At 40.0% G+C, this 7848-nt stretch overlaps 1 protein-coding gene across 2 annotated transcripts in view; it reads left to right on the top strand.

Annotated features, from left to right (window-relative positions):
• Positions 1-1226: 1226 nt before the first annotated feature.
• Positions 1227-7848, top strand: part of PHETA1 (PH domain containing endocytic trafficking adaptor 1) — a 35862-nt gene continuing 29240 nt past the window's right edge. The window contains exon 1 of one of the 2 annotated variants that reach the window (XM_069754882.1): positions 1227-1357. The gene's annotated coding sequence lies outside the window, so the exon portion shown is untranslated. Of the gene's footprint in view, positions 1358-1412; positions 1514-7848 lie in introns of those variants that run through there. The other variant, XM_069754890.1, reaches the window with a different exon arrangement.

Genomic DNA, 7848 nt, shown 5'->3' with positions numbered 1-7848 from the left:
CCTATTCAAAATGAAACAATAAAATCAAACCTACACATATTTGGTATCGTCGCGTTCATAATCACCTGATCTATCAATAAAAAAATGATTAACCTGAGCGCTAAACAGTGTGGCAAGAAAAAATAATCAAAAGGCCAGAATTACATTTTTTTGGTCGCCGCAACATTGCATTACAATGCAATAACGGGCGATCAAAAGGATGTATCTGCACAAAAGTGGTATCATTAAAAACGTCAGTTCGGCACACAAAAAATAAGCCATCACCTGACCCCAGATCACAAAAACTGGAGACGCCACGGGTATCGGAAAATGGCGCAATTTTTTTTTTTTTTTTTAGCAAACCTTGGAATTTTTTACCACTTAGATAAAACGTAACCTAGACATGTTAGGTGTCTATGGACTCGTAATGATCTGGAGAATCATAATGGCAGGTCAGTTTTAGCATTTAGTGAACCTAGCAAAAAAGCCAAACAAAAAACAAGTGTGGGACTGCACTATTTTTTCTAATTTCACCACACTTGGATTTTTTGTCCCGTTTTCGAGTACACGACATGCTAAAACCAATGGTGTTGTTCAAAAGTACAACTCGTCCTGCAAAAAATAAGCAATCACATGGCCATAGTGATGGAAAAATAAAAAAAAATATGGCTCTGGGAACAATGGGAGCAAAAAACAAAAACGCAAAACCGGAAAAAAGCTCCGGTCATATAGGGGTTAAAATGAATTTGTCATTTGTGGTCAACCTAAAGATGCAAGCTATAAACACGCATTTCCTTTCTTTGGCCACCAATATTGCCTGATGTCAGCAAAAAAATGGGGAAAAAAAAGTATAAAAATAACATGGAATTAATCCCAATGTTTAAGAAAAAAAAAAGATTAGTCACCCCCATGAGGAATAGACCTGCTGCGGTCTGGAAAGACGCGCCGCATGTCCGTCTCTGGACACATAGTGGGAATAGAATTCTTGAACTCCCAGCCATTATGCTGTAACATCTGCACAAGTACACAACGTCCAAGCCACAGCGTTTACTGATCGAGCAGACACGTGGTTAAAATATAAAACTTTTCCTAAAAATATTACTAAGGTAATAAATGAAGCTAAGAACAGGACCCCACCCGTGACGGGCGCGTGCCTGCAATGATCCCGCGTGCTCCCGTGTGTGTGTTTGGGAAGGACACGCAGGCAGAGTGCACACCGCTGGGGGGCGGGGCTACAGCACTGATGGGCGGGGTCTTCGCGGTCGATCCATTTCCTGTCCAGGAAGGTGGAACTGTGGAGCCAGACGGGGGGATGCAGGGCTGATGTGCGCCCCCCACAGCTGGAGGGGGCTATGACGGCAGAGGAGCCGCTGGCTGGGTATGTATGTGGGGGCGCTGCAGATGTTGTGCACAGTTCCTGCCCGGATGTGTCACAATCTTCTTTGTGCTGATCCCGATTCCCAGCATCCACAGAGCTGTGTACACGCAGGACCGTGTGTGTGTTTGTTCAGTGACTCTGGGGGTCCTGGCTATGGTATTTATACAGGGGTACTAGCTGGGGCTGCTCTTGGTCCATGTTCAGACTTTGGGGGCAGTTGTGTTAAGTGGGTGCATTTTGGGCTAAACATCACTTTTGCCCTTGGGTTTCAGTAACTATTTTTCGCCTTCTAGTGTCTGTTTCTGGCTGCGGAATGGGTTAATTCTCCAGCGGGCTCCTGCTGAGGTCTGACAGGGAGTTTGGTACTCTTCTGGGTGAGGTGGTGGTGGGGTAAAAGTCCCCCCTCTTCTAAAGGGTCACTCAGGTCTCACCACAGCAGGTATCGGTGCAGATCTGGGTCCATCCACTGACCGCAAGCAGGAGTCAGACATTAAACTCCAACACTTAGTAATGGGGGTCTTCTGAGACCCTTGGCCAAGATCAGGGACTGTTATAAAATAAGGACACGGCCCTTCCCTGGCGAATGTCTCCCTGCTGCGGAGGGTGCATACTAAAACCCTATGTGGCAAATTCACCTATGCCTATGGTAGATATTTTAGTCGTATTCATCTCTGCCTATTTTAGATTTTTTTTTACCGTTTCATTTTCTTAATTTAGTTTTCCTTTCCACTTCACTCCATTTGAAGCAGAGTAACCAATTTATTTACATATGTATTTATTTGACATAACGTTGCAATACATGAATGTAGGGGTCAAATTTTTTGGAAACGGAATAACGGTTTTGAGCTCCGTTTTTTTTATTGGAATATGTTCATATTAGTACAATGACGTTATCTTCCAAGTTTCATTAAGATCTTTTTAGGGATTCAGTCGTTATGCGCCATTTTCTGCCATACCTATGCCTACAGTGTTATCATGGTTGGAAACGGAAAAACGGTTTTGAGCTCCGTTTTTTTTATTGGAATATGTTCATGTTAGTACAACAACGTTATCTTCCAAGTTTCATTAAGATCTTTTTAGGGATTCAGTCGTTATGCGCCATTTTCTGCCATACCTATGCCTACAGTGTTATCATGGTTGGAAACGGAAAAACGGTTTTGAGCTCCGTTTTTTTTATTGGAATATGTTCATGTTAGTACAACAACGTTATCTTCCAAGTTTCATTAGGATCTTTTTAGGGATTCAGTCGTTATGCGCCATTTTCTGCCATACCTATGCCTACTGTGTTATCATGGTTGGAAACGGAAAAACGGTTTTGAGCTCCGTTTTTTTTATTGGAATATGTTCATATTAGTACAACAACGTTATCTTCCAAGTTTCATTAAGATCTTTTTAGGGATTCAGTCGTTATGCGCCATTTTATGCCATACCTATGCCTACAGTGTTATCATGGTTGGAAACGGAAAAACGGTTTTGAGCTCCGTTTTTTTTATTGGAATATGTTCATGTTAGTACAACAACGTTATCTTCCAAGTTTCATTAGGATCTTTTTAGGGATTCAGTCGTTATGCGCCATTTTCTGCCATACCTATGCCTAGAGTGTTATCATGGTTGGAAACGGAAAAACGGTTTTGAGCTCCGTTTTTTTTATTGGAATATGTTCATGTTAGTACAACAACGTTATCTTCCAAGTTTCATTAGGATCTTTTTAGGGATTCAGTCGTTATGCGCCATTTTCTGCCATACCTATGCCTAGAGTGTTATCATGGTTGGAAACGGAAAAACGGTTTTGAGCTCCGTTTTTTTTATTGGAATATGTTCATGTTAGTACAACAACGTTATCTTCCAAGTTTCATTAAGATCTTTTTAGGGATTCAGTCGTTATGCGCCATTTTCTGCCATACCTATGCCTACAGTGTTATCATGGTTGGAAACGGAAAAACGGTTTTGAGCTCCGTTTTTTTTATTGGAATATGTTCATGTTAGTACAACAACGTTATCTTCCAAGTTTCATTAGGATCTTTTTAGGGATTCAGTCGTTATGCGCCATTTTCTGCCATACCTATGCCTACAGTGTTATCATGGTTGGAAACGGAAAAACGGTTTTGAGCTCCGTTTTTTTTATTGGAATATGTTCATGTTAGTACAACAACGTTATCTTCCAAGTTTCATTAGGATCTTTTTAGGGATTCAGTCGTTATGCGCCATTTTCTGCCATACCTATGCCTACAGTGTTATCATGGTTGGAAACGGAAAAACGGTTTTGAGCTCCGTTTTTTTTATTGGAATATGTTCATATTAGTACAACAACGTTATCTTCCAAGTTTCATTAAGATCTTTTTAGGGATTCAGTCGTTATGCGCCATTTTCTGCCATACCTATGCCTAGAGTGTTATCATGGTTGGAAACGGAAAAACGGTTTTGAGCTCCGTTTTTTTTATTGGAATATGTTCATGTTAGTACAACAACGTTATCTTCCAAGTTTCATTAGGATCTTTTTAGGGATTCAGTCGTTATGCGCCATTTTCTGCCATACCTATGCCTAGAGTGTTATCATGGTTGGAAACGGAAAAACGGTTTTGAGCTCCGTTTTTTTTATTGGAATATGTTCATGTTAGTACAACAACGTTATCTTCCAAGTTTCATTAGGATCTTTTTAGGGATTCAGTCGTTATGCGCCATTTTCTGCCATACCTATACCTAGAGTGTTATCATGGTTGGAAACGGAAAAACGGTTTTGAGCTCCGTTTTTTTTATTGGAATATGTTCATGTTAGTACAACAACGTTATCTTCCAAGTTTCATTAGGATCTTTTTAGGGATTCAGTCGTTATGCGCCATTTTCTGCCATACCTATGCCTACAGTGTTATCATGGTTGGAAACGGAAAAACGGTTTTGAGCTCCGTTTTTTTTATTGGAATATGTTCATGTTAGTACAACAACGTTATCTTCCAAGTTTCATTAGGATCTTTTTAGGGATTCAGTCGTTATGCGCCATTTTCTGCCATACCTATGCCTACTGTGTTATCACGGTTGGAAACGGAAAAACGGTTTTGAGCTCCGTTTTTTTATTGGAATATGTTCATATTAGTACAACAACGTTATCTTCCAAGTTTCATTAGGATCTTTTTAGGGATTCAGTCGTTATGCGCCATTTTCTGCCATACCTATGCCTACTGTGTTATCATGGTTGGAAACGGAAAAACGGTTTTGAGCTCCGTTTTTTTATTGGAATATGTTCATATTAGTACAACAACGTTATCTTCCAAGTTTCATTAAGATCTTTTTAGAGATTCAGTCGTTATGCGCCATTTTCTGCCATACCTATGCCTACAGTGTTATCATGGTTGGAAACGGAAAAACGGTTTTGAGCTCCGTTTTTTTTATTGGAATATGTTCATATTGGTACAACAACGTTATCTTCCAAGTTTCATTAAGATCTTTTTAGGGATTCAGTCGTTATGCGCCATTTTATGCCATACCTATGCCTAGTGTGTTATCATGGTTGGAAACGGAAAAACTGTTTTGAGCTCCGTTTTTTTTATTGGAATTAGTTCATATTAGTACAACAACGTTATCTTCCAAGTTTCATTAGGATCTTTTTAGGGATTCAGTCGTTATGCGCCATTTCCTGCCATACCTATGCCTAGTGTGTTATCACGGTTGGAAACGGAAAAACGGTTTTGAGCTCCGTTTTTTTTATTGGAATATGTTCATATTAGTACAACAACGTTATCTTCCAAGTTTCATTAAGATCTTTTTAGAGATTCAGTCGTTATGCGCCATTTTCTGCCATACCTATGCCTAGTGTGTTATCACGGTTGGAAACGGAAAAACGGTTTTGAGCTCCGTTTTTTTTATTGGAATTAGTTCATATTAGTACAACAACGTTATCTTCCAAGTTTCATTAAGATCTTTTTAGGGATTCAGTCGTTATGCGCCATTTTCTGCCATACCTATGCCTACAGTGTTATCATGGTTGGAAACGGAAAAACGGTTTTGAGCTCCGTTTTTTTTATTGGAATATGTTCATATTAGTACAACAACGTTATCTTCCAAGTTTCATTAAGATCTTTTTAGGGATTCAGTCGTTATGCGCCATTTCCTGCCATACCTATGCCTAGTGTGTTATCACGGTTGGAAACGGAAAAACGGTTTTGAGCTCCGTTTTTTTTATTGGAATATGTTCATATTAGTACAACAACGTTATCTTCCAAGTTTCATTAAGATCTTTTTAGAGATTCAGTCGTTATGCGCCATTTTCTGCCATACCTATGCCTAGTGTGTTATCACGGTTGGAAGCGGAAAAACGGTTTTGAGCTCCGTTTTTTTTATTGGAATTAGTTCATATTAGTACAACAACGTTATCTTCCAAGTTTTCATTAAGATCTTTTTAGGGATTCAGTCGTTATGCGCCATTTTCTGCCATACCTATGCCTACAGTGTTATCATGGTTGGAAACGGAAAAACGGTTTTGAGCTCCGTTTTTTTTATTGGAATATGTTCATATTAGTACAACAACGTTATCTTCCAAGTTTCATTAAGATCTTTTTAGGGATTCAGTCGTTATGCGCCATTTTCTGCCATACCTATGCCTACAGTGTTATCATGGTTGGAAACGGAAAAACGGTTCTGAGCTCCGTTTTTTTTATTGGAATTAGTTCATATTAGTACAACAACGTTATCTTCCAAGTTTCATTAAAGGGAACCTGTCACCTGAATTTGGCGGGACTGGTTTTGGGTCATATGGGCGGAGTTTTCGGGTGTTTGATTCACCCTTTCCTTACCCGCTGTCTGCATTCTGGCTGCAATATTGGATTGAAGTTCATTCTCTGTCCTCCATAGTACACGCCTGCACAGGGCAAGATTGCTTTGCGCAGGCGTGTACTATGGAGGACAAAGAATGAACTTCAATCCAATATTGCAGCCAGCATGCAGCCAGCGGGTAAGGAAAGGGTGAATCAAACACCCGAAAACTCCGCCCATATGACCCAAAACCAGTCCCGCCAAATTCAGGTGACAGGTTCCCTTTAAGATCTTTTTAGGGATTCAGTCGTTATGCGCCATTTTCTGCCATACCTATGCCTAGTGTGTTATCACGGTTGGAAACGAAATAACGGTTTTAGTAACATAGTAACATAGTTAGTAAGGCCGAAAAAAGACATTTGTCCATCCAGTTCAGCCTATATTCCATCATAATAAATCCCCAGATCTACGTCCTTCTACAGAACCTAATAATTGTATGATACAATATTGTTCTGCTCCAGGAAGACATCCAGGCCTCTCTTGAACCCCTCGACTGAGTTCGCCATCACCACCTCCTCAGGCAAGCAATTCCAGATTCTCACTGCCCTAACAGTAAAGAATCCTCTTCTATGTTGGTGGAAAAACCTTCTCTCCTCCAGACGCAAAGAATGCCCCCTTGTGCCCGTCACCTTCCTTGGTATAAACAGATCCTCAGCGAGATATTTGTATTGTCCCCTTATATACTTATACATGGTTATTAGATCGCCCCTCAGTCGTCTTTTTTCTAGACTAAATAATCCTAATTTCGCTAATCTATCTGGGTATTGTAGTTCTCCCATCCCCTTTATTAATTTTGTTGCCCTCCTTTGTACTCTCTCTAGTTCCATTATATCCTTCCTGAGCACCGGTGCCCAAAACTGGACACAGTACTCCATGTGCGGTCTAACTAGGGATTTGTACAGAGGCAGTATAATGCTCTCATCATGTGTATCCAGACCTCTTTTAATGCACCCCATGATCCTGTTTGCCTTGGCAGCTGCTGCCTGGCACTGGCTGCTCCAGGTAAGTTTATCATTAACTAGGATCCCCAAGTCCTTCTCCCTGTCAGATTTACCCAGTGGTTTCCCGTTCAGTGTGTAATGGTGATATTGATTCCCTCTTCCCATGTGTATAGCCTTACATTTATCATTGTTAAACCTCATCTGCCACCTTTTTGAGCTCCGTTTTGAGCTCCGTTTTTTTTTTATTGGAATATGTTCATATTAGTACAACAACGTTATCTTCCAAGTTTCATTAAGATCTTTTTAGGGATTCAGTCTTTATGCGCCATTTTCTGCCATACCTATGCCTAGTGTGTTATCATGGTTGGAAGCGGAAAAACGGTTTTGAGCTCCGTTTTTTTTATTGGAATTAGTTCATATTAGTAGAACAACGTTATCTTCCAAGTTTCATTAGGATCTTTTTAGGGATTCAGTCTTTATGCGCCATTTTCTGCCATACCTATGCCTAGTGTGTTATCACGGTTGGAAGCGGAAAAACGGTTTTGAGCTCCGTTTTTTTTATTGGAATTAGTTCATATTAGTACAACGACGTTATCTTCCAAGTTTCATTAGGATCTTTTTAGGGATTCCGTCTTTATGCGCCATATTCTGCCATACCTGTTCCTATGGTAGTTTTTTTTCTAAAGTTGAATTTTTTGAATCTATTTTTCCTTTCCACTTCACTATTTAAAAATAAATTAGCGG

The sequence above is a fragment of the Ranitomeya imitator genome, chromosome 1, assembly GCF_032444005.1.
Source record: "Ranitomeya imitator isolate aRanImi1 chromosome 1, aRanImi1.pri, whole genome shotgun sequence".
Taxonomy (NCBI): domain Eukaryota; kingdom Metazoa; phylum Chordata; class Amphibia; order Anura; family Dendrobatidae; genus Ranitomeya; species Ranitomeya imitator.
Note: the sequence above shows the minus strand (reverse complement) of the source record. Positions and strands in the feature narration are given on the sequence as shown.